Here is a 22512-nt window from a genome sequence, read left to right as displayed (position 1 = left end):
AGGTTTAGACCATTCAGTAAATGCTTACTGAACTTCTTCTGGTTGGAGAGGTGGACAAAAATGATGAACTCTTTAAAAAGAAAGAAGAGTGGAGCAAAGACGGGCTATTTTAAAGGTGTAGATGTAGGCAAAAGGGCACGTGATTTTGACTAAGGGGCTCAGACAGGCTTTCTCATCTGTGTGTGAGCAAAGCCGGCCGAGGTGAGAAGCCGTGGGCATGAGGGCATGTGGGCTCTTGGTGTCGCCACGTGCAGGGGCCAGGGGTGCGGCTGCTGGATGCCCCACGGGGGACCAGGCAGTGCTGCACTGGGGAGGCTCTGCACAGCAGCCTGGCATGCTGACGCCTTTTGCAGGATATTTGGACTTCGTCAGCGGTCAAGGCTTGCGGTGAAGCTGTGGGTCGGTAGGGTCCACTTTGGTGTGATCTTCTCGCCTTCTCTGCTCCCCCTTGTACCGACTGGCCATCAGGCGCCTGTGGGCCCTCACTGTGGTGCTGCAAAGGTGCTGTCTGTTCAGGCCCTCCTGCCCTGGTTCTGCTCAAGCCTCACTCCCGCCTCTCCTGGAGGCCTCTGCGGTCTAATCCGGTTCAGGCCCTGTAAGGCTGTTGGTGTTACAGCGTGCCCTCTGTGGTCTAATCAGATGCAGGCCCCTGTAAGGCTGTTGGTTTTACAGCGTGCCCTCTGCTGTCTAATCAGGTTCAGGCCCTGTAAGGCTGTTGGTTTTTACAGCGTGCCCTCTGCGGTCTAATCAGGTTCAGGCCCTGTAAGGCTGTTGGTGTTACAGCGTGCCCTCTGTGGTCTAATCAGGTTCAGGCCCTGTAAGGCTGTTGGTGTTTCAGCGTGCCCTCTGCGGTCTAATCAGGTTCAGGCCCTGTAAGGCTGTTGGTTTTACAGCGTGCCCTCTGCTGTCTAATCAGGTTCAGGCCCTGTAAGGCTGTTGGTGTTACAGTGTGGCTTCTGCGGTCTAATCAGGTTCAGGCCCTGTAAGGCTGTTGGTGTTACAGTGTGCCCTCTGCTGTCTAATCAGATGCAGGCCCCTGTAAGGCTGTTGGTTTTACAGCGTGCCCTCTGCGGTCTAATCAGGTTCAGGCCCTGTAAGGCTGTTGGTGTTACAGTGTGCCCTCTGCTGTCTAATCAGATGCAGGCCCCTGTAAGGCTGTTGGTTTTTACAGCATGCCTTCTGCGGTCTAATCAGGTTCAGGCCCTGTATGGCTGTTGGTTTTACAGCGTGCCTTCTGTGGTCTAATCAGATGGAGGCCCCTGTAAGGCCGTTGGTTTTACAGCGTGCCCTCTGTGGTCTAATCAGGTTCAGGCTCTATAAGGCTGTTGGTGTTATAGCGTGCCCTCTGCGGCCTAATCAGGTTCAGGCCCTGTAAGGCTGTTGGTGTTACAGCGTGCCCTCTGCGGTCTAATCAGATGCAGGCCCCTGTAAGGCTGTTGGTTTTACAGCATGCCCTCTGCTGTCTAATCAGGTTCAGGCCCTGTAAGGCTGTTGGTGTTACAGTGTGCCCTCTGCGGTCTAATCAGGTTCAGGCCCTGTAAGGCTGTTGGTGTTACAGCGTGCCCTCTGCGGTCTAATCAGATGCAGGCCCCTGTAAGGCTGTTGGTGTTACAGCATGGCTTCTGTGGTCTAATCAGGTTCAGGCCCTGTAAGGCTGTTGGTTTTTACAGCGTGCCCTCTGTGGTCTAATCAGGTTCAGGCCCTGTAAGGCTGTTGGTGTTACAGCATGCCTTCTGTGGTCTAATCAGGTTCAGGCCCTGTAAGGCTGTTGGTGTTACAGCATGCCCTCTGCAGTCTAATCAGATGCAGGCCCCTGTAAGGCTGTTGGTTTTACAGCGTGCCCTCTGCTGTCTAATCAGGTTCAGGCCCTGTAAGTCTGTTGGTGTTTCAGCGTGCCCTCTGCGGTCTAATCAGGTTCAGGCCCTGTAAGGCTGTTGGTGTTACAGCGTGCCCTCTGCTGTCACCTTACGCTGCTTTGTCTCTCTTCACAGCACTTCACTCCTTGACATGCTATGTATTGATTTGTCTCTCGTCCGTCTGCCTTTCCTGGAATGTGTCTTCCATCAGAGCTGGAACTTTGTGTTGTTTGTGATTCTGTCTCCACTGCCAGGACAGTGCCTCACGCATCCAGGTGAATCAGTGACTGATGAGATGGACCGGTCAGTTCATCTGTCTGTATGTGCAGACGAGCAGGGCCTGGCATGCAGTAGGTGCCTGCTAAGTGCTTGATGGAATGAACTGGTGAGTGAGTGACTGTGTGTGTCACTGGCTAGTCCCCAGCACTTAGGTGCCCAGCGAGTGTCTGCTGAAAAGATGAGTGGTCCAGAGAGCTTGCCCGTCTCTGTGAGGCTGGCCCTCTGGGGCCAGCTCCAGTGGCTGTGCTTGAGAAGGGCCCAGGCCTGCAGTCTCGGTGCATGTGGTTGCCGTTGCTCTTTGCATCTGATGTTTCAGTCAGTGCCTCACTCTCTCTCAGGACGTCTGCCATCAGCCAGGTGCTGTAATTAACTTGCCATAATTTAGCATAGAGATGCATTTTTTATTTTAAAGATGCCACAAAAAACCAGTGCTTGTGATACATTGGTTGTTAATGAAGTTCATGCCTAAGAGAACATGAGGATGGTGTCCCGTGTCTAGGAGAGAAGGGCTATTAGCCCACGCCTGGCCACAGAGTGTGAGGAAGCCAGAGGAGTTCTGGCAGACAGGGTTCCACACGCCCAAGGTGCTTCCCAGCGTGTGGGCAGAGCCTTGGGTTGAGTGTGGGTCCTGTTTTACCCAAAGGTTTGGGGGAAACAACGTTTAAGAATATTGCTCAGGACTGGGGAAGCAGACTCGTGGCGGGCACAAACAGAACCTTGTGCACCAGGACCCAGAGACCCACAGAGACTGAGCCAGAACCGTGTGTGCGTGTCTCCTGTGGAGGTGCGGGTCAGCGGTGGCCTGCTGCGGGGGCTCTGGGTACAACAGAACTGGGTCGCACAGCCTGTGGCATAAGCCCTCAGGAGGAGGTCACCATTAACCCCACCACAGAGCAGCCCGAACGTACACAGGCCTGGGGAAGCAGACTCGTGGCGGGCACACACAGAACCTTGTGCGCACCAGGACCCAGGAGAAAGGGGCAGTGACCCCACGAGAGACTGAGCCAGACTTGCCCATGAGTGTCCAGCAGTCTCTGGCGGAGGCGTGGGCCGGCGGTGGCCCGGTGCAGGGTCGGGGGCACCGAGTGCAGCAGTGCATGTACAGGACCTTTTGAAGTAGATCGTTATCTTCATTTTCTCCACCACAGTTTGGCCTCGGGTCAAACAACAGGGAAGGAACACAGCCCCATCCATCAGCAGAAAATTGGATTAAAGATTTACTGAGCATGGCTCCACCTATCAGAACAAGACCCAGTTTTCCCCAGTCAGTCTCTCCCATCAGGAAGCTTCCATAAGCCTCTTATTCTTATCCATCAGAGGGCAGGCAGAATGAAAACCACAATCACAGAAAGCTAATCAAACTGATCATATGGACCGCAGCCTTGTCTAATTCAATGAAACCATGAGCCATGCTGTGTAGGGCCACCCAAGACAGGTCATGGTGGAGAGTTCTGTCAAAACATGGTCCACTGGAGAAGGGAATGGAAAACCATTTCAGCACTCCTGCCTTGTGAACCCCAAGAACAGTATGAAAAGACAAAAAGATATGACACTGAAAGATGAGCTCCCCAGGTCGGGAGGTGCCCAATATGCTACTGCAGATCAGTGGAGAAGTAACTCCAGAAAGAATGAAGAGATGGAGCCAAAGCAAAAACAACAACCAGTTGATGTGACTGGTGATGGATGTGAATTCCGATGCTGTAAAGAGCAATATTGCATAGGAACCTGGAATGTTAGGTCCATGAATAAAGGTAAATTTGAAGTGGTCAACAGGAGATGACGAGTGAACATTGACATTTTAGGAATCAGTGAACTAAAATTGACTGGAATGGGTGAATTTAACTCAAATGACCATTATATCTACTACTGTGGGCAAGAATCCCTTAGAAGAAATGGAGTTGCCCTCATAGTTAACAAGAGTCCGAAATGCAGTACTTGGATGCAATCTCAAAAACAAGAGAATGATCTCCATTCATTTCCAAGGCAAACCACTCAGTATTACAGTAATCCAAGTCTATGCCCCAACCAGTAACTCTGAAGAAGCTGAAGTTGAATGGTTCTATGAAGACCTACAAGACCTTCTAGAACTCACACCCAAAATAGATGTCCTTTTCATTATAGGGGACTGGAATGCAAAAGTAGGAAGTCAACAGATATCTGGAATAACAAGCAAATTTGGCCTTAGAGTACAGAATGAAGCAGGGCAAAGGCTAACAGTTTTGCCAAAAGAACATACTGGTCATAGCCAACACCCTCTTCCAACAATACAAGAGAAGACTACACATGGACATCACCAGATGATCAACATTGAAATCAGATTGATTATATTCTTTGCAGCCAAAGATGGAGAAGCTCCATACAGTCAGCAAAAACAAGACTGGGAGCCGACTGTGGCTCAGATCATGAACTCCTTATTGCCAAATTCAGACTCAAATTGAAGAAAGTAGGGAAAACCATTAGACCATTCAGCTATGACCTAAATCAAATCCCTTACGATTATACAGTGGAAGTGACAAACAGATTCAAGGGATTAGATCTGATGGATAGAATGCCTGAAGAACTATGGACGGAGGTTCGTGACATTGTACAGGAATCAGAGATCAAGACTATCCCCAAGAGAAAGTAATGCAAAAAGGCAAAATGGTTGACTGAGGAGGCCTTACAAATAGCTGTGAAAAGAAGAGAAGAGAAAAGCAAAGGAGAAAAGGAAAGATATACCCATCTGAATGCAGAGTTCGAAAGAATAGCAAGGAGAGATAAGAAAGCCTTCCTTAGTGATCAATGCAAAGAAATAGAGGAAAGCAATAGAATGGGAAAGACTAGAGATCGCTTCAAGAAAATTAGTGATACCAAGGGAACATTTCATGCAAAGATGGGCACAATAAAGGACAGAAATGGTATGGACCTAACAGAAGCAGAAGATATTAAGAAGAGGTGGCAAGAATACACAAAAGAACGATACAAAAAAGATCTTCATGACCCAAATAATCATGATGGTATGATCACTCACCTAGAGCCAGACATCCTGGAATGTGAAGTCAAGTGGGCCTTAGAAAGCATCACTACAAACAAAGCTAGTGGCAGTGTGGAATTCCAGTTGACCTATTTCAAATCCTAAAAGATGATGCTGTGAAAGTGCTGCACTCAACATGTCAGCAAATCTGGAAAACTCAGCAGTGGCCACAGGACTGTTATAGGTCAGTTTTCATTCCAATCCCAAAGAATGGCAATGCCAAAGAATGCTCAAACTACCACACAGTTGCACTCATCTCACACGCTAGCAAAGTAATGCTCAAAATCCTCTAAGCCAGGCTTCAGTAGTATGTGAACAATGAATTTCCAGATGCTCAAGCAGAGGAATCAGAGTTCAAATTGCCGACATCCATTGGATTATAGAAAAAGCAAGAGAGTTCCAAAAAAACATCTGCTTTATTGACTATGCCAAAGTCTTTGACTGTGTGGATCACAACAAACTGTGGAAAATTCTTTGAAGTGATGGGAATACCAGACCACCTTACCTGCCTCCTGTGAAATCTGTATGCAGATCAAGAAGCAACAGTTAGAACTGGACATGCAACAATTGACTGGTTCCATATCGGTAAAGGAGTATGTCAAGGCTGTTTATTGTCACCCTGCTTATTTAAGTTATATGCAGAGTACATCATGTGAAATATCTGGCTGGATGAAGCACAAGCTGGAATCAAGACTGCTGGGAGAAATATCAATAACCTCAGATATGCAGATGACCCTGCCCTTATGGCAGAAAGCAAAGAACTAAAGAGCCTCTTGATGAAAGTGAAAGAGGAGAGTGAAAAAGTTGGCTTAAAGCTCAACATTCAGATAACTAAGATCATGGCATCTGGTCCCATCACTTCATGGCAAATAGATGGGGAAACAATGGAACCAGTGACAGACTTTATTTTTTTGGGCTCCAAAATCACTGCAGATGGTGACTGCAGCCATGAAATTAAAAGATTCTTGCTCCTTGGTAGAAAAACTATGACCAACCTAGACAGCATATTAAAAATCAGAGACATTACCTTGCAGACAAAGGTTGGTCCAGTCAAAGCTCTGGTTTTTCCAGTAGTCATGTATGGATGTGAGAGTTGGACTGCAAAAAAAGCTGAGCACTGAAGAATTGATGCTCTTGAACTGTGGTGTTGGAGAAGACTCTTGAGAGTCCCTTGGACTGCAAGGAGATCGAATCAGTCCATCCTAAAGAAAATGAGTCCTGGATATTCATTGGAGGGACTGATGCTGAAGCTGAAGCTCCAGTACTTTGGCCACTTGATGAAAAGAATGGACTCCTTGGAAAAGACCCTGATGCTGGGAAAGATTGAAGGTGGGAGGAGAAAGGAACGAGAGGATGAGATGGTTGAATGACATCACCGATTCAATGGACATGAGTTTGAGCACGCTCCTGGAGTTGGTGGTGGACGGGAAAGCTTGGCCTGCTGCAGTCCGTGGGGTTGCAAAGAGTTGGGCATGACTGAGCAACTGAACTGAACCGAAAACAAATATGGCTCTTTGTTGGAGGAGAATTCAAATAGCTTAGTGGTTACAGTGGGGTTCTGAAGCTGGACTGGGTGCATTTGAATCTGTCCCACCACTTCCTTGCTTCATGGTCCTGGGCAAGTTACATTGACTCTCAAGACCTCATTTCTCAGGACATCCCTGGTGGTCCAGTGGCTATGACTGAGCTCCCAATGCTCAGGTTCCCAATGACCCAGATTTGATCCCTGGTCCAGAAATTAGATCCTACACGTCCCAACTAAGAGTTCACATGCTACAGCTAAGTTCACATGCCGCAACTAAGCATCCTGCATGCCACATCAAAGATCGAAGAACCTGTATGTCACAACTAAGACCCGGCACAGCCAAATTAAAAAAAAAACAAAAACATTCCTTGCCTGTAAGGTGAGAGCCTGGGACACTGAGAGCCGCTTTAGCACAGTGCCATGCACGTCCCAGGTGAACAGCAATGGCTGATGTCATATATGATTGCTTGACATTTTAAAACAAAAGAGGAGAAATTTTAGTTCTGTGTTGGCTTTGCCTCCAGGAATGATTCTCCACTCCTCTCTGCCATGTTTGAGATGGAAAAGTTAGAGAAACATTGCCTTAAAAAAATAGACATCCAGGGCAGTGCATGTAATTGGCTGGTATGATTATCTTCAGAATTTTCCTGCAACCTTGTCTGAGTTTTCACCTGTCACAGAGTTGAGCTCTCATTACCAAAGTGATAAATTAGTGATGCTTACTTTCAGTACCTACTATCTAAAAGTACCTAATTGAATAGCAGATGAGGTTCAGGGAACCTGCAGGTCTGAATCAAGAATTGCCACTTAAGGACTGACAATACCTAGAAGAGCTTGTAACTTAACATGTGTTTCTTCCATTTCATTCTCATAAGAGCGTGTTATTCATCAAGGTGGAAAAGGCTGTCAGGCTGTTTCTGTGATTTCTTCTGGGAATGAGATTGAAACATTTACCAGCCCTTCCTGGTCTCCATCCAGTGTTTTTTTTTTTTTTTTTTTTTTACTGCAAGTCGTTTTCCATGGATTGAAGTGGCATTTTCCCTAATGAAACAAAATATGAAATATCAGAGCATGCTGCCCATAATAAGCTTGCATTGGTGTTTAGTCACTAAGTCGTGTCCAATATCATCCGTAAAACTTTGGTTTTAATTTGTGTGGTGTGTGCTGCTGTTAACTGTATTTCTCTCTGGGCATCTTAACAGCTTCAAAAGTTACTGTTTTGGACACTCTTACAAGACTTTCACATTCCTTTGCTTCTGCTTACTCGTCTCCTTTGCCCTTTCCGCGGTTGAGTTTGCTTTAGGTCAACTAGTTAAAACAAATTGCTGTGCTTGACATTGCCGATCACTATAAATTTAACTCTGACTTGTTTTTGAAGGAGGGCAGTGGGCCGTCGGGGCTCAGTGGTGAGACCATCAGCGGCTGGGCATCCGTCGCTTTGCCTGCCTCATGACCCCCCATCTTTCCCCTGCCCCTGTGTGGTGCCTGCATTCTGTACTTGCTTGGGCCACAGAACCTTGAGTCGTTGTATTGTTTCACACTCCATTGCCAGTCTGCTGTAAGTCGTGTTGGCATTCCCTTCAGAAAGCTCTCAGTGCCCGGCTGCTTTTCACGACACCTGCCCCTCCCGGGACCAAGCCACCACGTCCCTCCTGAGTGATTCACTGGCATCTGCACCCCTTTCCTGGCCTCGGCCCTGGCCCCCCGCAGCCAGCGGTCCAGCGTTGCTCTTCTCAACATAGGCAGAGCCCCCGGGGACTCCAGTCTTGCCTTGGTCACTTTCTCGCCTCCTGGAGTCTCTGGTCCAGTGTCACTTTCTCAGGAAGCTTCTTTGATTGATTTCTCTAAATTTGCAGCCTCTGTTTCCCTCATTTTTATTTTCTCTAAAGCATGTAGCATCATCTGACACATAGTCTATGCATTTGTGGATTGCCCATCCCCCATGTTCCTGTAAACTACCCACCATGTCTCCTGATATAGATGCTCAAAAAATATTTGAATGCTAGGAATTTTTTTTTTTTTATATTGTAGTGGTTTTTGTCATACATTGACTTGAATTAGCCATGGATTTACATGTATTCCCCATCCCAATCCTCCCTCCCACCTCCCTCTCTACCCACTCCCTCTGGGTCTTCCCAGTGCACCAGGCCCGAGCACTTGTCTCATGCATCCAACTTGGGCTGGTGATCTGTTTCACCCTAGATAATATACATGTTTCGATGCTGTTCTCTTGAAACATCCCACCCTCGCCTTCTCCCACAGAGTCCAAAAGTCTGTTCTGTACATCTGTGTCTCTCTTTCTGTTTTGCGTATAGGGTTATCGTTACCATCTTTCTAAATTCCATATATATGTGTTAGTATACTGTAATGGTCTTTATCTTTCTGGCTTACTTCACTCTGTATAATGCGCTCCAGTTTCATCCATCTCATTAGAACTGATTCAAATGAATTCTTTTTAATGGCTGAGTAATATTCCATGGTATATATGTACCACAGCTTCCTTATCCATTCATCTGCTGATGGGCATCTAGGTTGCTTCCATGTCCTGGCTATTATAAACAGTGCTGCAATGAACATTGGGGTGCACGTGTCTCTTTCAGATCTGGTTTTCTTGGTGTGTATGCCCAGAAGTGGTATTGCTGGGTCATATGGCAGTTCTATTTCCAGTTTTTTAAGAAATCTCCACACTGTTTTCCATAGCGGCTGTACTAGTTTGCATTCCTACCAACAGTGTAAGAGGGTTCCCTTTTCTCCACACCCTCTCCAGCATTTATTGCTTGTAGACTTTTGGATAGCAGCCATCCTGACTGGTGTGTAATGGTACCTCACTGTGGTTTTGATTTGCATTTCTCTGATAATGAGTGATGTTGAGCATCTTTTCATGTGTTTGTTAGCCATCTGTATGTCTTCTTTGGAGAAATGTCTGTTTAGTTCTTTGGCCCATTTTTTGATTGGGTCATTTATTTTTCTGGAATTGAGCTTCAGGAGTTGCTTGTATATTTTTGAGATTAATCCTTTGTCTGTTTCTTCATTTGCTATTATTTTCTCCCAATCTGAGGGCTGTCTTTTCACCTTGCTTATAGTTTCCTTTGTTGTGCAAAAGCTTTTAAGTTTCATTAGGTCCCATTTGTTTATTTTTGCTTTTGTTTCTAATATTCTGGGATGTGGGTCATAGACGATCCTGCTGTGATTTATGTCCGAGAGTGTTTTGCCTATGTTCTCCTCTAGGAGTTTTATAGTTTCTGGTCTTACCTTTAGATCTTTTATCCATTTTGAGTTTATTTTTGTGTATGGTGTTAGAAAGTGTTCTAGTGTCATTCTTTTACAAGTGGTTGACCAGTTTTCCCAGCACCACTTGTTAAAGAGGTTGTCTTTTTTCCATTGTATATCCTTGCCTCCTTTGTCGAAGATAAGGTGTCCATAGGTTTGTGGATTCATCTCTGGGCTTTCTGTTCTGTTCCACTGAGCTCTATTTCTGTCTTTGTGCCAGTACCATACTGTCTTGATGACTGTGGCTTTGTAGTAGAGCCTGAAGTCAGGCAGGTTGATTCCTCCAGTTCCATTCTTCTTTCTCAAGATTACTTTGGCTATTTGAGGTTTTTTGTATTTCCATACAAATTGTGAAATTATTTGTTCTCATTCTGTGAAGAATACCGTTGGTAGCTTGATAGGGATTGCATTGAATGTATCGATTGCTTTGGGTAGTATAGCCATTTTGACAATATTGATTCTTCCAATCCATGAACACGGTATATTTCTCCATCTGTTTGTGTCCTCTTTGATTTCTTTCATCAGTGTTTTATAGTTTTCTATGTATAGGTCTTTTGTTTCTTTAGGTAGATATACTCCTAAGTATTTTATTCTTTTTGTTGCAATGGTGAATGGTATTGTTTCCTTAATTTCTCTTTCTGTTTTCTCATTGTTCGTGTATAGGAATGCAAGGGATTTCTGTGTGTTAATTTTATATCCTGCAACTTTACTATATTCGTTGATTAGCTCTACTAATTTTCTGGTAGAGTCTTTAGGGTTTTCTATGTAGAGGATCATGTCATCTGCAAACAGTGAGAGTTTCACTTCTTCTTTTCCTATATGGATTCCTTTTACTTCTTTTTCTGCTCTGATTGCTGTGGCCAACACTTCCAAAACTATGTTGAATAGTAGTGGTGAGAGTCAGCACCCTTGTCTTGTTCCTGATTTTAGAGGAAATGCTTTCAATTTTTCACCATTGAGGGTAATGCTTGCTGTGGGTTTGTCATATATAGCTTTTATTATGTTGAGGTATGTTCCTTCTATTCCTGCTTTCTGAAGAGTTTTAATCATAAATGGATGTTGGATTTTGTCAAAGGCTTTTTCTGCATCATTTGAGATAATCATATGGTTTTTATCTTTCAATTTGTTAATGTGGTGTATTACATTGATTGATTGATTTGCGGATATTAAAGAATCCTTACATTCCTGGGATAAAGCCCACTTGGTCATGGTGTATGATTTTTTTAATATGTTGTTGGATTCTGTTTGCTAGAATTTTGTTAAGGATTTTTGCATCTATGTTCATCAGTGATATTGGCCTGTAGTTTTCTTTTTTTGTGGCATCTTTGTCTGGTTTTGGAATTAGGGTGATGGTGGCCTCATAGAATGAGTTTGGAAGTTTACCTTCTTCTGCAATTTTCTGGAAGAGTTTGAGTAAGATAGGTGTTAGCTCTTCTCTAAATCTTTGGTAGAATTCAGCTGTGAAGCCATCTGGTCCTGGGCTTTTGTTTGCTGGAAGATTTCTGATTACAGTTTCGATTTCCTTGCTTGTGATAGGTCTGTTAAGATCTTCTACTTCTTCCTAGTTCAGTTTTGGAAAGTTATACTTTTCTAAGAACTTGTCCATTTCTTCCAAGTTGTCCATTTTATTGGCATAGAGCTGCTGGTAGTAGTCTCTTATGAGCCTTTGTATTTCAGTGTTGTCTGTTGTGATCTCTCCATTTTCGTTTCTAATTTTGTTAATTTGGTTCTTCTCCCTTTGTTTCTTAATGAGTCTTGCTAATGGTTTGTCAATTTTGTTTATTTTTTCAAAAAACCAGCTTTTAGCTTTGTCAATTTTTGCTATGGTCTCTTTAGTTTCTTTTGCATTTATTTCTGCCCTAATTTTTAAGATTTCTTTCTTTCTGCTAACCCTGGGGTTCTTCATTTCTTCCTTCTTTAATTGCTTTAGGTGTAGAGTTAGGTTATCTATTTGACTTTTTTCTTGTTTCTTGAGGTAAGCCTGTAATGCTATGAACCTTCCCCTTAGCACTGCTTTTACAGTGTCCCATAGGTTTTGGGTTGTTGTGTTTTCATTTTCATTCATTTCTTGGAATTTTTATCCCTGTTTTACAGACAGTCATTTAAGGTCTAAGAGATTAAAGGTTCCTTGCCCAGACCCTACAAGTGCCAGGATGAGAGTTAAAGCGCAGACATGAAGTTGCTCTGTACGCTCCTCTTTCTTGTTAAAAAGGGCAGTAGTAGATAAGATGCAGAGGAAACAGACTCTGTACAGAAAGCACTTGGCTGGAAGGCTCCTCATCCCACTTATCGATATAACCCCAGCTCTTTACGTCTGTGTTATTCAGCAGCCCACCCAAGGTTCTTTTAGTGTTCCCGGATTTTTATTTAGGAGTAGCAGACCCGGCCACCACCCAATTACCTATTTTCTTCTTCCAGCCTCTTGAGAGAAGCATGCGCGCGGGTTGGCGTCTGTCAGCGTCTGTCTGTCTGCTCTTCCCGTGGGCCCTCGAGCTCCCAGCCTGAGGTCGTGGGCAGTGGGGCGCTGCAGCCTGGGGGGCTGTCTCTGTGCGCCCGCGTCTGCACCCCGGAGACACTGATGTCAGCCGCACCTGCAGGCGAGTGTCGGGACTCCCAGCCTGCTCAGTTCTCCCGGCGACCTGCTGGCCCCCTGGCAGAGGGGAGTGGGGTCATCACTGGCCCCTTCTGGCTACATCTGAGGACAGAAAGTGAAGCAGGCTCCCTGATGAGTCGCGTACGTTTCCCTGCACTCAGGGCGGCTCCCCCGGGCTCGTGGCCGGGAGCGCGGAGCAGGTCAGCCTTCTGATGCTGTACCGTTTCAATGACGCAGCCAGGAGAAGAGCTGGTGAGGTCCGGCGCCACCTGCACACACACCCTTCTTGGTGGTGGTGGGTTAGTCACTCAGTTGTATCTGACCCTTGGCTCCTCTGTCCATGGGATTCTCCAGGCAAGAGTTACTGAAGTGGGCTGTCATTTCCTTCTCCAGGGGGCCTTCCTGACCCAGGGATCGACCTGGGGTCTCCTGCATTGCAGGCGGATTCTTTACCACGGAGCCGCCAGGGAAGCCCGCACCCTTCTGTGCTGTTTGTTTGTTTGCTTTCCTCATTTAGAAGTAGGAGAAGAGTGCAGCGTTTTCTTCACAAGCACCTCAGGCTCACTGCCTTTTCTAGAGACGGGAGGTCTGGGGGCTTTGAACAAGTGGACAGCACAGAGGTGGGCGGCAGTCTCTAGCCGTCACCCCTGGGAGTGGTCTCCCCGGGGCTGCCGCCCGGGCCTGGTTTCTGTCCTCCCGTCGCCTGCGTGGGGAGGCTGCAGCCCACAGCTCACAGCCCCTCCACATGGTTACTGGGACACGCTGCTCTTAGCGGGAAAAGCCCCTCGAGTGGCCGGGGACATCCCGGGGGCCTTTCCGGTGGCCTAACCCATGGTGAGTCCAAGCAGCAAGCAGTGTGTCTTTAAACCCGGGATAGTGGCCCAGCCGGGGTGGGCATGCAGGATACCTTCCAGGACTCAGGGTGAGTCGAGAACAGGCTTTACCTGCTGCCAAGTGGGGCAGGCTACGGATGGCCTGGCTCCCGCTCACCCTGCCCGCCCCGCACAGCCTCCCTTGGGAGCTGACAGGCAGGAGCCCGTGTGGACCCTTGACCCTGTGCCCCGTCACTCCATATGCTTCCAAGGGATGGCCTGGCTGCCTGGAGGCAGCTGTGGGACTGGAGCAGACAGAGTTGGGGCAGAAGCCCAGATGCACTCTGACCGAGGGCTCTTCTCTGAGCCGCAGTTCCCTTGTCTGCAAAGTGGGAAATAGGTTTGTGTATTTGTAGAGGGATTTAGTGGGACCTCCCAGGTGGCTCAGTGGTAAAGAATCTGCCTGTAGTGCGGGAGATCCGGGTTCAATCCCTGAGTAAGGAAAATCCCCTGGAGAAGGAAATGGCAACCCGCTCCAGTATTCTTGCCTGGAGAATCCCATGGACAGAGGAGCCTGGCGGGCTGCAGTCCACGGGGTCACAAAGAGTCAGACATGACTTAGCAACTGAGCACACATACATGTAGAGCGATTTAGTGCAGTAGTGCAACAGGAAGTGAGTCTTCAGGATGTGATAGGTGACGTTCTTAATTGTGGGGTAACTGAGAGGCACTGTGGGGTCATGCAGAGAGGATGCATGGACTTGGAATTAAGTCCAAGTTCAAATCCTCAGTCCATTCATTCATTCAGTGTTTAACAAGTGATAATGCTTTTCGAGTTGTGGTCCTAGAGAAGACTCTTGAGAGTCCCTTGGACTTCAAGGAGATCAAACTGCTCAGTCCTAAAGGAAATCAACCTTGAATATTGATTGGAAAGACCGATTCTGAAGCTGAAGCTCCACTACTTCAGCCACCTGATTCAAAGAGCCGACTTATTGGACAAGACCCTGATGCTGGGAACCATTGAGGGCAGGAGGCGAAGGGGAAAATAGAGGTTGAGATGGTTGGATGACATCACCGACTTAATGGACATGAGTTTGGGCAAACTCTGGGGATGGTGAAGGACAGGAAAGCCTGGTGTGTGCTGCAGTCTACGGGGTCGCAAAGAGTCAGACATAACTTAGTGACTGAACACACACACACACACACACACACACACACACACACACACACACATACACATTATGGGATTTACACTGGAATTGAGACCATGTTGGTTAGTCTTTGATGTGGGCAAATCATCATACTTTCTGAATCTCAGTTTCTTCATATAAAGTGGGAGTGAGGATACCAACCCCGTGTTGAGAATGAGATGAGCATTTCCAAGTGGCAGCTAGCTGCTTGGTTATTTTCTGCTATAGCTTCTTCTCCTTTACTGAGCCATTTTCTGCTGTAACTCTGTGGTGAGTGCGTAAGATGACTGCTTGTATTAAACTCTTCCACCTTTGATGTTCAATCCGGAGACGCTTGTTTGAGCCCCTGTTATGTGAGAGGCATCCTGCCAGCCTGGAGGGGGATGCCTGGTCCTGTGGCAACATCAGGGGCCTGGCTGCTGAGTGGTCGCCCCTGGTCAGCGCTGCAGTAGGCGTAAGCTGAGGGCTGTGCTGGTGCCGAGGAGGGAGCGCTGAAGGCTGGGCATGGGGCATGACCACGGATGAGCGCACAGAGAGGATGCCAGTGCATGGGGAAGGGCGTGAGAATTACACAGGGGGAGGGCGCATGACAGAGCTCTGGCGTGCGTGTGAACACGGACGTGGGGTGTGAGTGTGTGCGGTGCACGCTCAGGTGTGTTGGTAGCTGTGGGTCGCATGAGGTGTGAGGAGGCTGAAGAGACCCACTGGGGCTGGGCTGTGAGGGGTCTGAAGTCCTCGACATTGTGAGTTAAGGTCGCGATGTGGGAGCTTCTCAGGAGGCTGAGCCTGGTGCTTATTTGCATGGGGCAGGCATGTTCAGTTAAAATGCCACGTGAGCCACTCATGGAATTTGGTGTTTTCGAGTAGCCCACATTAAGACAGTAAGAAGAAAACAGGTGAAATAACTTTAATAACATACTTTATTGGACCTAGTATCTCCAAAATACTATCATTTCTTGTAATTAATATAGAAGATATTAATGAGATATTTTATTTTCTTTCTTTTGGTACTGCGGCTTCAATCTCTGGTGTGTATTTCAAATATTTCAAGCTACAGTACAGCTCAGTCTGGATGGCACCACGTCTCGTGGCTCATAGCCGCATGTGACTCTGGCTGCCTTACTGGGCGGTGAGGGCCCAGCCCGTCTGGGATACGGGAGCTGGGCGTGGTCTCCGTGATTCTGAACCTTCCCTCAGTTGCCATGCCAGCCTACTTCTCCCATTAAACCTCTGGGAAAACCTGCCCAACAGCAGATTGGTAACTGGTGGTTTTCAGCAGGGAAGAGAGAAAAACTGGGGGTTCTGTCATCCAGGGGTTACATGGTTCGAAACCAAAAAAGGGGCAGAATTCCCTGGTGTCTCCCTCCTCACCTGCATCTGCACCGCACAAACATCCCTGGAGACTTAGTTACTCTGTACTAGTGTATTGAGCATCTAGTTTGGCCTGTTAATCAATACTTCGGTCCTTCTCTTTTTTTTCAGTAACTCCACAAAACGGGTTTTCTTGTCCCATTTTACAGAGGAAAGCCCATGAGAGATTAAGTACATTGCTCAGGGTTGTATAACTAAACACGGCACAGCTGAGCTCAAACCTGGCATCAAACCCACATTCTAACCTCTGCTCCTGACTGTTTCCCTCATAAACTCTAAGGCTGTATGTATATTATGATCTCCAAGTTGGAAGAAATATGCATAAAGATTTTAATAAGCATGTGTATGCACACATGTATACACACACACACACATATATATAGAAAAGGCTATGGTTTTTCTGGTAGTCATGTACCGATGTGAAAATTGGACTGTAAAGGAGTTTGAAGCCAAAGAATTGATGCTTTTGACTCTTGAGAGTCCCTTGGACAAGATCAAACCAGTCAGTCCTAAAGGAAATCAACCCTGAATATTCATTGGAAGGACTGATCCTGAAGCTCCAATACTTGGGCCACCTGATGCAAAGAGCTGACTCATTGGAAAATACCCTGATGCTGGGAAAGACTGAGGGCAGGAGGAGAAGGGGGTGAGATGGTTGGATGGCATTGCCAACTCAATGGACATGAGTTTGAGCAAACTCTGGGAGATGGTGAAGGACAGGGAAGCCTACTGTGCTGCAGTCCATGGAGTTGCAGAGTCAGACACAGCTCAGACACAACTTCAGTCTTAGTGACCGAATATAGCAAAAAGACTGGAAATCTTAGCAAAAACCCATAAAATGAGTCAAAACTAAAGGATATGTTTCCTCCTCTTCTCTACCCACCTCCCTTCTAACCACGCACTGGGGACCAGTTGGAATGTTCCAGTGCTGACCGGTTGCTATGGGCCTGTTGTGGGGGAGGGTCATTGGTGGAACTGCAGTGTTTGTGAAGTCTTCCATTTCCTTGGTAGGGGAGCTCAAGACAGTGGGGTGGCCAGGGGGCAGTCAAAGTCGGGCTGTAAAGCTAGAACTCAGCTAGTGGCCTTGATCCAGTCTGGGCTGCTTGCTGGGAAAGAGCCAGACTGCGCCTCGTGAGCTTCATCTTCGACTTTCCAACGGAGGCTGGTGAGCAGCGATGTGGCCGCAATGGGGTAATGGGCTGGGAAGGTCCATGGGGAAGGAACCGGAGGATGGTGAGGAGTCAGGCTTCAGGGTCAGACTGCTGCAGGTTTGACCTAGGACTCTGCCGCTCCCTCATTTTGGTCTCCTCGTTTGTAAAACTGGAGCAATCGTTTTAGCCAGGGCTCCTTCATTAGAGGCCACAGTGACCCACTGGAAATAACTCCAGTTCAAAGAGATTCAGAGATATCCCAAGATTCAGAAGCATGTGTACACAGGTCTGCTCAGGAGCCTGTACTGAGCAGGCCCTTGCAGGCTGTGCTGGAGAGACAGGGGCGGACTGCTCCCCAGCTCTCAGGAGCCCCTGAACCCCAGCTCCTGTCCGCAGCGCGGCCTTCTCTGCCGTCTGCTGCGCGTGGCCTCAGGTTGCTTCCCCGGTGCCTGCCTCTGCAGGATTTTCCAGCTTCAGTGTCCATTCAGGTTTCTTAGTTTAGATTTCTGAAATAGAGGTGGATTGGCCCGATTTCCTTTCCAGGCAAAGCCACACATTTCAAAGGTCCTGGCAGGCCTGGAGGACCCAGCCCTGGGCTGGCTGGCCACCCGGTCCAGGCGGCTGCAGCCAGAGTGGGTGAGCCGGTCCTCAGCCTGCCAGAGGGGGGCCGTGGGCACAGAGGACGCAAGGGGGTCGGCCGTGTGGGCTGGTGTTTCCCTGCTCGGCTTGACTTCTCCCTCTCCATCAGGGTTGTTCCTGCCTCCTCTTCCCTCGAGCCTGCCTCCCAGCTCCCTAGGTTTGCCCAGAAGCCCTCCGCTCTTTCACGGAGAAGGGGAAAGCCTCTCATCCCTGCCAGGCCCCTCAGACCTGCCCCCTCCTGAACTTCTTTGTCTTGCCTCCCGCTGGATTCCAACTCCTGCCTTTGCTTCTCTCAGAGGCAGAGCTGTCCTTTTGTGCTCCCAGCTTTCTCTTGAAGATTTCCCCCCTCTTTTCTTCAGCCTTGAGGTTTTCTCCCTTCTGTGGGAACCCTCATACGTCCTTGCATTTCTCTCTGGGCCCCCCAGGGGCTTCCAGCAGAGCCTCAGACCAGCTGTCTGTCCAAGGACCAGGCAGAGTGCTGGGGTGTGAGTCTCTGGTCACGAGTCATCACAGGACTGAGAAGTTTGTGATGGGATGTTGATCAGCTGTGCACTGCAAGCACTTTAGTTCCGCTGACATTTTTTCACGGCGGAACTTTCTCAATGAAGGAGGCAGTGTGCCATTTACAGTCGGGCACAGCTTCTGTCTGTTCAGGGACAGTGTGTGGCCTCTCCTGTGATAGCCCCAGCCTGGGCGCTCCCCTCCCGCCCCGAAATGAAGCTCCTCACGGCAGCTACCCGGTCACCAGGCCCGCAGGCTCCTGCTTCACCTTCCCTTTGTGCCGGTGGCATCTGAAGCATGCTCTTCTCGACTCTTGGTCCCCAGGGCTCCACAGTCTTTTCTCTTCTTCACGCGCCTCTTCTCCATAGGCTCCCCCGCCCCCCAAACCCCCGACTCCCACAGACACACACACACACATGCTCCCTGTGCTAACTGTCAGATGCCTGGGCTGGGCCCTCTTCTGCATCTGCCTTGTCCTTGCTGAGCTCACATCCTCAATCGCCGGTGACTTCCAGTGCAGGCCTTCAGCCGAGACCAAGCTCTGGACTCATGTCCTCCCCACTTCCTGAGTGTCTTCATGCTGATGTCTGACAGGCCTCCTCACGTGTGGGTGGGTGCACGCAGAGCACTGATGGCCTTTCTCAAATCCAGCCCCACTTCCTGTGACTCCCCTTTACCTCACGAGCGTGATCGCCGTCCACCCAGATGCTCAAGCTCCAAACCTGAGGTCTTCCCCATGACTTTCTTTCCCTCTCGTGCCATGTCTAATCTGTCACTAGGTCTTGTTCGTTGTACGCCCTGAATTAAAGCCCACTGGCTTCCCTGCTGGCTCAGATGGTAAAGAACCTGTCTGCAATGCAGGAGACCCAGGTTCGATCCCTGGGTTGGGAAGATCCCCTGGAGAGAGACGGGAATGGCAACCCACTCCAGTATTTTTGCCTGGAGAATTCCATGGACAGAGGAGCCTGGCGGGCTACAGTCCATGGGGTTGCAAAGAGCTGGACACTTCTGAGCAACTTTCACTTTTACCCTCGTGTTTATCACCACCGGTCGTCCCCACCAGGTCTGAGCCACCCTTGTCCCTCCCTGGCCAGCTCTGAGCACCTTCCTTCCCATCCCCCTGTACCCAGGTCTCCACGGACCGGCCTGGAGAGCTTTTTAGAGCTTGCGCCTCCCCGTGTGCAGCCCTTACGCTGCTCTGAGCAGCCTGACCCCTAGCCGTGGTCCAGCAGCCCCTGGGTGGCCTGGCCTCGGTGCCAGCTCCACGTCCCCTCCCGCCACCCTCGGGCTCTGTCCACTCCCTCTGTCTGCTGCCCTTCCCCAGGCTTCGGCCTCTCTTCTCCCTGGCTGTCAGCTCAGAGGCATTTCCCTCTGCCCACCACCCCCTCACTGGCCGAAGACACGCTCGGGGCCCTGTCTCAGGCCCACAGCACAGGTGGCTGAGAGCAGGGAGGCCACCGCTGAGCCTGTGTGTGTCCTCTAAGTCCTGGCCAGACCTGCACTGACCCCGGAATGAGGCTTTTTTAAGCCTCCGGGAACTTCTGACACTGAGGCTTTGTGAAGCCCCAAACTCTTCAAACAGCAAGTGATCCATCCTGAGTTTAAACCCAGGTTGGCCTGCCAGTTCTCTGGAAGATTTGAAAAGGAGGGTTTGTAAAGCCAGGGGCTCCTACACCTGTCAGGTCCTAAAAAGTAGTGGCCTGTTGATGGTAGAGGGCTCCTAGTCTCTTACCATTCCTCTCATCCCAGACAGACCCCAGTATCTTTTTTGTATTATCCACAGTCAGGCAGAGTTTCTCGAAGGGCAAGAGGGCTGATGTTACTGCAGTGGGATGACATGATGCCAGCCAATAGCAAATAGTAAATGTTCCGGGCAGCCCCATTTAGGCAGACATATGATTTCCATCAGGCTTTGGAAAATAGCCATTATTCTTTCCTTAAAAGAAAGGCATCCTTTCCCAGCTGGGAACTCACATTCCATGTCCTGCCATTTCACACATTCCTTTAGGTGTAGATGTCATCTTCCTCACCAGGATGGGGACAGGCCCCCGGCTGCCCTGGGCGAAAACTGAGAGCACAGTACTGGGGTGCAAAAGTCTCTGTTGGAGGAATACGGGCGCCCGCTGCTCCTCTGCCTCCGAAAGGGCCCGGCTTGTACCAGGGCCCAGCAGGTGACGATGCCGCTGCTGAGTGACTTCAGTCGTGTCCGGCTCTGTGTGAGCCCGTAGACGGCAGCCCACCAGGCTCCTCTGTCCCTGGGATTCTCCAGGCAAGAACACTGGAGTGGGGTGCCATTTCCTTCTCCAGATGTTAAGTTGGGCGTTGTTCACCCTCTGCTCCTTCACTGTGCTCAGAAAACGCTCGCCTGGCTTGTGGAGGTTGGACGGCTGGGCTGCGGGCGTGCTGGGCCTCCGCCTGTCTGGTCGTGTGCACATGGTGACGCAGGAAAGCTGGGCCCTGGGGGATCCTCCAGAGCAGTGACAGCGGCCTGTCTGGTCCCTCACCCCTCCTCGCCCCCATCCCCCCACCCCCACCCCCCGGCCCCAGAGGCAGCGGCCGGGCAGCGCTCCAGCCCGAGGCTGCCTCCAGACCTGAGGTGTCAGTGACCTCTGGGGATGGCTGCTGGCTCCGGAGTGCTCAGTCGTGTCCGACTCTGCAGCCCACCAGGCTCCTCAGTCCATGGGATTCCCCAGGCAAGAATACTGGAGTGGGTTGCCCTGCCCTCCTCCAGGGAATCGTCCCCACCCAGGGATGGAACCTGCGTCTCCTGCACTGCAGGTGGCTTCTTTACCCCTGAGCCACCAGGGAAGCCCCTTGTCACATTGCTTCCTTGATCCCGTGCTGTGCCCAAGGCCACGGCCTAAACTCCTTCTCAACTTAAGTTGGCCGCGGCCTGTTTCTGTTGCTATAAACTCGGTATGGGACTTTCACGGAGTTACCCCCGGGTTTCCTTCCTTCCCCGGGCCCCGGCAGCACCGCTGCAGCCCCGGAGCGCCTCCCTGGGGCACAGATTTACAGACATGGGATGAGTGGGCGGCAGGGCCCTGGGCTCAGCCAGTCCCCCTGTATCGTCTGCCTGCGCCAGCTCTCCACTCCGCCTGCAGCCCAGGGTGCACCCCCGGAGCACAGACCGCGGTGCCCCGCCTTCCTCAGCCCCGCGAGCAGAGCCTGGCATGCAGGAGGTGTGGGTGGGTGGGCGAGGGAAGCGACCGAGAGGCAGAGGCGGCGGAGCCCGGGCTCTCTGCAGCCTCACTGAGGCGGCCCGGCCTGCGATCAGGCCCCAGGTCGGGGGAGCTGTGGGCGGTCCGGCGCTGGGCCTGGCTGGGGAGCTGGTGGGTTTAGAGTGAGGTGAGTACGCGGAGCCTTGGGCGGGAGAAGGGTGCCCCAGCCGCTGAGTGGAGGCGGCAGTGGGCGCTCTCTTCATACCATGAAAGCACTAGTGTCCATGTTTGCCCAGGCCTGGTCGGCCGCCCTGGGACTGAGAAGCCCTGTCTCAGTGCCCAGTGTCCCCGCTGCCCACCGCCCGGAGGCACGGCTAGGCCTCTTCTGTCCTTCCCCCCTGGGCCTCGACTCGCAGATCCTCCTCCTGGTTTAGCGTTTGCCTTTCACTCTCGATTCATTTTCCCTTTCCCTCCGTTGGTTCTTGACCGTGGTTCTCTCGCAGGAGATCCGGCGCCTTGACCCGAGGGGCGTGGCCCTCCTAGCAGCCCGGGAAGATGCGGCAGCTCAAGGGGAAGCCCAAGAAGGAGACGTCCCGGGACAAGAAGGAGCGGAAGCAGGCCATGCAGGAGGCGCGGCGGCAGATCACCACGGTGGTGCTGCCCACGCTGGCCGTGGTAGTGCTGCTCATCGTGGTCTTCGTGTACGTGGCCACGCGCCCCGCCAGCGCCGAGTGAGGGCGCAGATGAGTGGCTTCCGTGCGCAGGGTTTCCCGAGCTCTGAGCAGGGCCCCCCTGTCTTCTCTGGTCTGTGACTTGATTAAAGTTTCTCCACTTTTCTCGGGAAGGGAATAGGGAACGTTTTATCAGTGAATGTGCCATACACCTTATGGTCCACTTCATGTGCCTTTCAGACTTCAAAGCTGCGCGCGCGCGTGTGTATGTGTGTGTGTGTCTGTGTTGCTCTCCAATCGATATGTCGACAGCTTCACCTGATGAGAGGAGGAATTTCTGGGTCACGGATCAGTTGGGATCAGTGCTTCTTACCCCATCCTTGTTGCTTTGAACATGACTCTTTCCTACACGTGTTCAGGATTTCCGAAGGGACTGTAATTCTTCATGTAATGCTTCATGTGATTTGAAATATATGTCGA

At 49.9% G+C, this 22512-nt stretch overlaps 1 long non-coding RNA gene across 1 annotated transcript in view; it reads left to right on the top strand.

Moving 5' to 3' along the window:
• The window catches only part of LOC133040651 (uncharacterized), an 83189-nt gene extending 61265 nt beyond the window's left edge, over positions 1–21924 (top strand). The window contains exon 4 of the long non-coding RNA XR_009689021.1: positions 21865–21924. This is a non-coding gene — a long non-coding RNA (uncharacterized LOC133040651). The remainder of the gene's footprint in view (positions 1–21864) is intronic.
• Positions 21925–22512: the final 588 nt, after the last annotated feature.

Source organism: Dama dama, chromosome 2 (assembly GCF_033118175.1).
Source record: "Dama dama isolate Ldn47 chromosome 2, ASM3311817v1, whole genome shotgun sequence".
NCBI classification, from domain to species: Eukaryota; Metazoa; Chordata; class Mammalia; order Artiodactyla; family Cervidae; genus Dama; species Dama dama.
This window is presented reverse-complemented; position numbering and strand designations above follow the sequence as displayed.